The sequence below is a fragment of the Leptosomus discolor genome, chromosome 3 (assembly GCF_034619465.1).
Source record: "Leptosomus discolor isolate bLepDis1 chromosome 3, bLepDis1.hap2, whole genome shotgun sequence".
NCBI classification, from domain to species: domain Eukaryota; kingdom Metazoa; phylum Chordata; class Aves; order Leptosomiformes; family Leptosomidae; genus Leptosomus; species Leptosomus discolor.
The window spans coordinates 19,002,221-19,011,944 of NC_141393.1; positions in this window are offsets into that span (position 1 = coordinate 19,002,221).

Consider the following 9,724-nt stretch of genomic DNA (forward strand, 5'->3'; position numbering starts at 1 on the left):
TGGGGAAAGTGCTCACTTCATTTTAAAAAATCCACCTCAAAAAATGTATTTTTGCCCCTTTTAGGCTCCATAAGAGCACAGAAATCCAGTCTTGGAGAGAAGCAGCTTGAATCAGCATCTTCTTCACTAGTCACTGATGGCATCCTCATCTGCAGTCTTGCCTTTGGCAGATTCCAAAGTCCATGGGAATCAGTCTGGTCAGTGGCTTGATGCGAGGTACCTCTGAGCCTCTGGGCTTGCACCTGTGTTGACACCATTTGATCGGAGAACATGTGCCTGAGCAAGTGGGAAAGCTGTGGCAGCAGGAGAAGGTGTAAAGGGAACTACGCAATAATGCACTACCCAGAGGCTTTTCTTTTCTCCAGCTTTGATCAAGGGTTGTTCAGTACTCTGACATGCCTGTAGCTTGGGTTTTCCCCATCCTTCTCTCTGAACAGAGGACTGAAAGATTAGAGTTTCTCTGACTAACTGATCTTTCCATGTGGGGCCCTCCAGACTGGCTCTGTTTGGGTGAATTCTGGTTGGGATCAATGGAATAATACAAAGAGGCAACGGCCCTGCCTCTAGGATCAGGGCCAATATTTTTAGATAAATTACATTCTTATATAGAATTCTCATACATAAACTACTTCCTATCTAATCTACAATGTTCTAGCATTTGCTTACATTGCTAAAACCCAGACTAACATGTGTGAAGGAGTAAGCAAATATTTACTGACATAAGTGCTTTTTGATATTAATTAAAATGCAGCACAGTAAGGGACTCAGACTTTGTTTAAAAGATGGGCTACTACTGCAGAAGTATATGTTACATATCTAGGATGCTGAAAAATTATGTGGGGGAGTATATTTTTGTTACTTGTTTCTAGCAAGAAGAAATTACTATATTTTTATTGCAAATAATATTTTTCCTACAAAATACTAAGATTATTTTTTTCTGTTAGCCCCCATATTTTCAGGGGTTTATTCACAGTTATTTTTAAGGTGGGAAAATGTCATGTATATAATTGATAATACATATATCTAAAAGCACAGACCTCTTTGAGCTACTTTAACTACTGGATTTAAAAAAATACATGTATTCCATTAAATCCACTACTTAACACGTTTACTGTTGGCTCTCTGGACTGTACAAACACGTATGTTCGTAAAGACACTGAATAATCGTATCTTTTTTGTAACTTTGATCCCATTCAAACATCCGACATGAACTGGAGAGGCAGTGGGAGCACTTGCTGCTGGAAGGCAAAGGAACAGTGGGGAGCAGAGAAAACACTGTAACAGGAAGGCACGTTGTATTTAAGCATAGAGATCGGAGCATCTTTATTTTAACTTTCTTGACTTTGATTAAGGGTCAAGAAAAAATGGAACCTCTTAGATATTTATTTTTTATCCACTGATAATGGAAGCTTTTAAAACTTCAACCATCCAGATTTTTGTTGTTGAAATCTAGTATTTTGAAAATGGGGAGACAAAAGGATTTTCCCAGGTTCTTACATGTTCTGCTTTTTGACTCTTTATAAATGGACTAAAGAAATTTTTGCATGTTACTCAGGGAACAAACCTAAGTTCTAGCTCTTACTGACACTCTTTGCAAAGCTCCCAGTAGGCCCAGAGGATCTTGACTGACGGCATTAACTTCCAGCCAGTTACGACACTTGGGATGAGTCTGGCCTGTTGGGTAAGATGAAAAAAGGAACTGGACCAAGCTGATATTCTTGGAGTATCTTTATTTGAATATATGAGTCTTTCTTCATTCATTGTGGCTGAACTGCAGAGAACAAAAGTGCAAACTGTTTCCTTACGCAGAATGTTACTCTGTTTGAAAGAGAGGACAGAGCATATCCCAGTGTTTTGGAGGCTTCGATTACCATGGCAGTGGTTCTACAGAGATTGCCCACTCAGTGGATACTGTGTAAAATGGACTTTTTGGGCTGATTTAGGACACCTAGCCTTTTAAAGGCTTAACCAGTAATGTCTCCTTTTCCCTATGTTAATATTTAATCTATGTGTTTATAATAAAAGTTATGAACAGAAAATATTCCATCTTTTTTTTTGTTTTGTTTATACCAACGTTTACCAGCATCTTAAACTGAAGTTCAAGTCCTACCTTTTTCTCTGAGAAAATGCCAACTAAGGAACTATATTTCATGTAGTGTTGCATGTAGGGGAGTTGACTGCCACCACGTTGTAGAGATACATAAGGCCTCTCTTGGCAAGATGTGCACAGGTGCTAGAGCACTCTGAAGGATGTACTCTGAGGCACTACTTCATCCTGTGTTCATTCCCAGGATCTGGGGGTTTGTGCATTCATGTAAGAATTTTATTAATTTTATGAACGGTTGGCTAAAGACACTGGGGGGGGGTTTCTACAAAAGTGGAGCATTTAAGTTGCTTGTTGTCCTGATTTGTTCCTCCATTTGTCCAGAGCTCTCCAGTGTTCTTGAGGAAACTTGATCGTATTTCAGGTTTAGAAAGCATAAAGTCCTTTATTTGTCCCACCACACAAAATTTGGCTCTGCTTATTACTATTCTTCACTGACTCAATGCACACTCTATTACTGAGAGCGTGGCAGTGGAGCATTGGGATGTCCATCTCTGCATGCCTTGTAGTACGTAGTGGGGTAGAGAGGGAAACGGGCAATACGCTGCTGCAATAAGGTGATGAGGAAAAGAAACATATGTTGCACTGTTTTGGCTTTTTTTTTTTAATTATTTTTTTAAACTGCTGTGTCCTGCCTGTGTCCTAATTACTGGCTCCCAAGATCCTGGGAGGAAACCAGGAATTCTCTTTGCTTTCACTACTGAGGAAAATCATCTAGGGATGGAGAGGAGCCTGCCCAGCTCAAGAACCAAAAAGTGCACATTCATCGCATCAGCATTTACCTTGCAAGTAAATCAAAGCTGTGCTTCAAATGACCCATCATCACCTGAAATAACCATCCAGTCTTCATGGTAGTGCCTCTTTTGGTGCTTCTGAGGATGGCTGCCAGGTAAAGGGATCATCCAGAGGATTGCTTACACTGGGTTGGAAAATGAAACTGTTTTGGAGGATGGGGCTGCCAGTGAGTTTATTATGTGAGGTTATCTGTATAAGAGGTGTTGCAGAGGTTGTGTGGGAATGGAAAATGGCTTGAAGGAAATTCCAAGTGCATGTTGAGAAGACACTGGGGTGCATACACACTGACTGACTCTTGAACAGAATTGTGAGAGATAATTTCTGCTGTAGTAGCATCAACCAGTTAGACAAACTTCCTACCTGTCACATAAAGCATTTTTCATTGATGATTCATTGGATCTAGAGCTTATCAGCATGGTTGTTACATTAGACAACAGTCCTGAAGAAAAAACGTGAGACAAGGGGATACATGCATGTTCCTAGCTCCAGTCCCAAGGTACAACTGGCTTTAAAATGGGGTGTTCCAGCAGGTATTATTTCAATTTGAATGTCTCAAAAGGCCAGCTAGAAATTGCCTCGGATGTCTTGCCTTTTAGGTGCAGAATATTTTGCTTAGTGACTGCCTCACTATATATGCACATGAGACTTTGACTCCTTCAAATTCAGCTCCTGGCTTATTTGAACTAAGGCAGTTTTCCAGAAAAGGAAAATGATGCATCATTTGAAGACCAATCCATGACGAAAATTAACAAGAAACTTTATGTACTCTGGGATACATGGAAGAAAAAGGAAAAAAGGTGTCTCAGAGTACTCTTCTAATGGGGACAGCTGGATGTTGTCCCTGTAATGCATGTTCAGCTGCTATTTTGATTGTTGCATCCAAGTTTACTGTCATTGAAAATACTGTTATGAAAGCTGTTTTGTCAGTTCACTTAATTTGTAGATATAAGGTACCCATGGTTTATAGTTGGATTTGCTGTTCCTTCTAGTTAGTGATTGACTTGGCTTCCTAACTTACAACAATTTTGATGAAGGCAGCAGAGGTTCAGAAGCTGCACCCATTATACTTCAGTCAGCTCCCAAATGCATGTAGGTGAACTGGCTGAAGAGTTATGATCTTACACTAAATGTTACTCATACAGAGCTCCTGTGCCTGCTTAGTTAGAAACCAACCATAGACTAAATTTAATCAGATTTTCCAGAATGTGTGTATATAATTTCACTGGTTAATCAAAGAATTCTGGTTTAAGTTTATTTATGTCTAATAGCATTCTGTATGTAAACAAGGCCAACAAATTCATTTTTCAAGTCTTTATATCTCCATGGCACAGCATGGCATTCCTTTTAAGGAAAAAAAATGTAAGATTCCACCTCGAAAGATGAGTGGGTCTAACAGTTTGTAAACCACATTATCATAAAACATTACTTGGAGAATAATTGTATTTGAGTATCTGATCTCTTGTGATCACAACATAAATACTGCCATATTGCTAAATCCATTAGACATCCCTGGTTTGTTCTTTTGTTGGCAGGACATTTGTATAAAACAAAAGGTAATTTTGTAAGCATTAAGTTAAGCACATATGCTGTTTGACTTGAAAACTGTCTGCCCATGGAGGTTGCTTTTTGAGTTATGAGTTGATTTTGCAGCCAAAGAATAAGGTTGTCTAGAAATTGGGGGCAGGGTTGTCCCAATTCTTATTTTATCCTGCCAACATATGTATGACGTGGGAAGGAGGCTGCATAGTCGTGGAAAGCTTGGCATAGATCATGCTGGACATGATATAGCCTCCTTGTTTTTCCAGCTTCTGCTGTAAAATTACATCACCATGTAAATACAGCCCTGTACATGATCTCATGCTTGGTGCATGGAAAAAGCCGTCACTAAAATCAGCACCATGTTCCACAAAAACTGTTCCAGCAGATTTACATTCTTTTCTCTAGCTTGCGCTGAGGGACAGGCCATCGCCTCTCACAATCTATGGCAAAATTCCCATTGTGTTCAGCAGAAGCAACCAGTCTTCAAAACTGTTTTAGTTATTTTAGCATTGTGATGGCATGATTTAGCTAACAAAAGGTTACGCGCAGCTTAATTTTTTAGATATTTTTAAAATAGATAAAAATCTGTTCACAGTGATTTTTCTGTAGAAACTGAATTTCATTGGAAGTGGATCTGCATCTCTTAAACAGAATGCAATTCTTCCCATAGATTTCAGTGGCTTTGAAACAAATCCTCTATGCTGTTTTTTTCCCCCATATTTCTGACTGCAACTTTTTCCTTCCTTTTACTTGCCTGTAGACTGCTGCTCTTCTTCTCCCTCAGCATAAACAAGTCTTTGAATGATGTCTGCTTTTGGCAATGAACTTTCTGCTTTTCTAGTAATGCCTCCTTTCTTCTTTATCTAGTATTAGGACCAGCATTATACATGTCCTACTTTTGCTGTTTAAAGAACTAGCTACAAGCAGAAGGCTTTCAGTCCTAGGGCTTTTGGATCATGTTTGATGCTCTGTATTTCTGAGCTAGCTTTGCTTGCAGCTTTGATGGTACGGTTCTTTCAGAGTTCCCTGAATTTCTGTGTTGTCTACCACCATTGAATACAACAGGACAAATCAGTTGTAACTTCTTATGTGTACCTGAATATCTTCAATTGCCTTTCTCCTCCTCCAAAACTTACCTTAGGAAATCGTTGTGGGTGACAAGAAGGAGCAAGCTGTTTGTACTTCTGACCTTTGAGGACAGTATGGTTGTTGGACTGCCACCATCTGTGCTGTGAGACAAAGAGGAAGGTTCAAGGAAGAGTCATGAAAAGCTGCACCTCCAGGCAGAGGGAGGCTTGTACCTCCTGTGTGTATGGTCTGGGAAACGCTTATTAGCCTGGGGACTGGAATCCCTTGCCAGATGCCTAAAGGGAGGGGTCGTCCTGTACTTCTATCCTTATCTTGCAAAACTCTCTGGAGCTATGGAGCAGCTAAATAGGGAAATTTTCCATAGGAGGAATGGTATGGTTCACAGATTTCTATGAAACAGAGCACTGACTGAAAGATCTGTGAGTCTGGAAAAAAGAAAACAGTCATAGGAATGTACTCGTTAAGTTTTAGAGGCAAGCTGTCATAGGAGAGGAGTGAATTCTTAGTTTGTGATACACAGCAGGAGAAGAAAATGGCATATACACCCAAAATGGGTGGGACTCCCCTGCATTGGTATTCGTTAGTCCTTCAAACACTGAGGTGGAACTATACACCCTTATCTGCCCTTTTTCCTGTGGTAAGGACAGGTTGGGTGGGGGATTGTTAAGGGCAAGTAGTGAAGGAAGTAAAATAAAAGCAGCGCTTCTGTTTTGAAAAACATTGTTTTTCAAAGCAATGTAACATTCCTGTAACTATTGACAAAGCTTTTATTTGACGTGACTTAAGATAGATGATTACGCATTTAGATATTTGCTTAGGTTCCTTCAGTACTTCCCTGACATGAGACTGAATTCATCCTCTTGATATTTAAATAGTGCTTCATCCTGCTGTGTTCGTTGACTTCGAGCTCGAGATGTGATTATGCCTGATTTCCTATGGATTCGCCCCTCACGGTGGATTGACTTTTGTGTGCAAATCGGGTTAGACCTTCTTGAATCTTTTTGCTGCACATCAAATACAGAGTTCCCCTCCCAGATGGATTCTCTGATTTTTAGTAAGAGGCAAGCTCATGACAGCTGTTCCTTCACCTGAGAAACTGGGAGCTGGCTCTCCCTTCTCTGCCTGAATGTTATTGGGTTTTCTTGAAACCTATGGAAACAGAATTATCTGTGACATCTCTGCCACCAGTCAAATTTGGCTGCAGGGACTAATGGGCTAAAAAATTATTGTGGGCCTTGAAAAGAATGACAGAAAACAAGCTATGCTGCTTCAGGACCCTGGGGCTCGGCTGTGTTTTCCTGTGTTCTACCACAGGCCAGAGCAGCTTTTCAGATCATTGCTGAACATGATTCCAGCAATACTAGTTCTTGAGGCAGCTCACGCAGTTTCTTTGAAGACACGTTTGTTAAAGCATGGATATTTTGGAGCAGTATGCTGTGGAGCTGGCCGCTTGCTGGGGTTTCAAAGTAAGGCAGTTTTAAAGATCTGGGTGAAGACAGTTTTGATGTACCTTGAAATTACCATTGACTAAAAGCAGAATCAGAGGTTTAATTAAGGTTAGTATGAGAAATGCTTTAAAAGCTTCATTTTTAGATACTAAAATAACCAGTAGCAGCAGACATCAAGTCCTGTTCTAATCTCCAGCATGTACATCTAATTAGGACTGCATTAAAGCTCACAGTCAATAACAATGCCTTTTTTAAACCACTAGCCTTGCTACATTTAACTCGCTGCTGAAGTTGAAAAGCTCCTTGTTCTGCTGGCAGAGCAACAACTCTGGCAGCTACAAACTGTCCTGAACCTTGGGAGAAGGATCTGAGATTTCTAACCATTGGTTTCAGATCTACTTGTGACTTGTGCAGAACATAAAAAAAATTCACCAATGGAATGAGCTTAGTTTCAGGTAGTCTGACTTGCTTTTGGAGCACACACCTTACTGAGAGTTGTGAGTCTGTGGATCTAGATTTACTGCATAAACATCCCCAAAGAACTGGATGATTGGCATATGACTCAGATCAAAAGTTTTGGAGGTTTTCTTAAGAGCGGGACAGATAAGCCCAAGGAATTCTGGATGAAACTGTGACAATCATATCTGCATTTGTGATTAACATGAGTGGCTCAAGCTGATAAGTCTGTGTGAGGAAAAAAGTGAGTCTGAATGCCCATAAAAGAAAAGTAGGGGAAATTGGATAAATACAGAAAGGGCTGCAAAAATCAGGATTAATACATTCCCTAATTTTGAAGGGAAGGAAGTAGAGTCTTGGTGGTGTTAGGGGATACTTTAACCAAGCTCTTGTGCTAAGTTGAAGTAGATCTTGGGAACAGAAGAGGATCTCTGAAGCTCTAATCCTTTGCTGTGATTTGTTGGACTTTGCTGTCTCTCCACATTATGCATTTTGTAGACCCAATGCAACCCTGCTGATTACCATTCTTTAGTGTAGACATATTGCATTGTGTGTATAAATTAAAGCCTCGAGTGTGATGAATTCAAAAGTATACCACAGCGGGATTTCTGGTATTCTGTAACGCCAAAATTCATAGAGAAGGGAATCTAACAGTGTGGATTCAGTATTCTCTGTCTAGAAACACTGGTCCTTGCTGTGGGAGGAATACCTACAAATACCTTTTTTGAAAAATACAGCAAGTGCTGATCTTCTAGTCAAACTGAGAGGTATTTATAGCATCCACTTGTTCTCAGCTACTTTATTTCCTCAGCGCTTTGTTCCCTTTCCCTGCCTGCACCTCTCAGTTGCCTAAGAGACAAAGCATAGTCAAACACATCCAGCTGGTTTACTTCCTTTAATCAGCCCCTGGAAGGTCATTGGAATGACAAGCTTCTCCTGTGCTTTAGAAATGTATGTCAAATCTGTTTGCAAATGTCACTCTGTATGAACAGATCAAAGCACAAGCCTGGTCAACGAAAGCAATGAGCGTATCAGCCATGCCAACTGCATCAACACTTCAACAGGAATTTTGGCAGGACAAGCCATGCATCCGACATTCAGGTGCAGATCCTCAGCTGGTGCAACATAAACTGGACTGTGCCTTGGTAGATCTGAGCCAGCTCATCTTAGCTGGGGGTCTGGACATGCAAGCCACAGAAACTACAATCTTCTGCCAAAAAGTCAGGAGACTGTGACTGTTGGTCTTCATCCCTTGGAAAGCTTCAGTAGGCTGCATTGGGGTTTCAGAAGCAAGTGTTCAGGGCAGGAAATACACTTTCAGCAGCTCACGTGAAAATGGGAAAGAAGAACCCTCACCTGTAGTCTGGACTGACGCAGAGTTATTCTGCATGGCCTTTCATATCCCTGGAAAGCCATGGTTTGCTTTCTCAGTTTTAGTGTTACCTGATTAAAATATGGCTTCATGATCAACTAATAAGCCACATCTGACTAAATAGGATTTCTTGATGTGGCAGGGAAGAGTGAGGTAGAGGGGAAGGATATTTACTGTGACCCTTGTCAACACTCCAATAAGCTGCTGTCCTGGTTTGGCTGGGATAGCACCACAGCCCAGCCATGCCAGGCAGGCTGCTGGCAGTCTCAAGTCAGCCAGGGCAGCTGAGCTGAGTGAGCTACAGTGTAGCCCATCCCATAATGCGTGGTCATTATAAAGGGGGAAGGTTTGCTGAAGAGAGAGGGCTCCTGTGAGGTTATTCCTGCTGGGATTTCTCTTGCTCCTCCTCTGCTTCTGCTGAGGATTACTCTGATAACAGCATATTCATTTAGCTAAGTATTTTCTGTGTGTACTGGTGGTGGTTTCATTAAATCTGTTATATTTCCACCTATGGGTGCTCTCTCCTTTTTCCTCAGTTCTCCTCCCTGACTGATCAGGGTTCATCAGGTGGTAGAGTGACTGTTATGTTTAGCCCCGGGTACAGGCTAAATGTAGATAGCTGCTTTAATATTTCTCTGAACTAGCTGTCTGTGAGCTGCAAGTGGGAAGCCACTTTTACCCTAATAGAAAAGGTTAAGATACTGAACTCAGAAAAATATTGAATAATTCAAGTCTTTCACACTGACACCAAGTCTGCTTCTTCATGCAATGCAACAGAGAATTCTTTCTTACCTTACAGAAAAGACCTAAATCAATAAATAGATAAAATGTATTGCTTATTAATTAAAACATAGTATTTTATGTCCTTACCTATGTTACTAAATACCTCAAAGAGTTAAAACAGCAATGATTTTTTTCAGA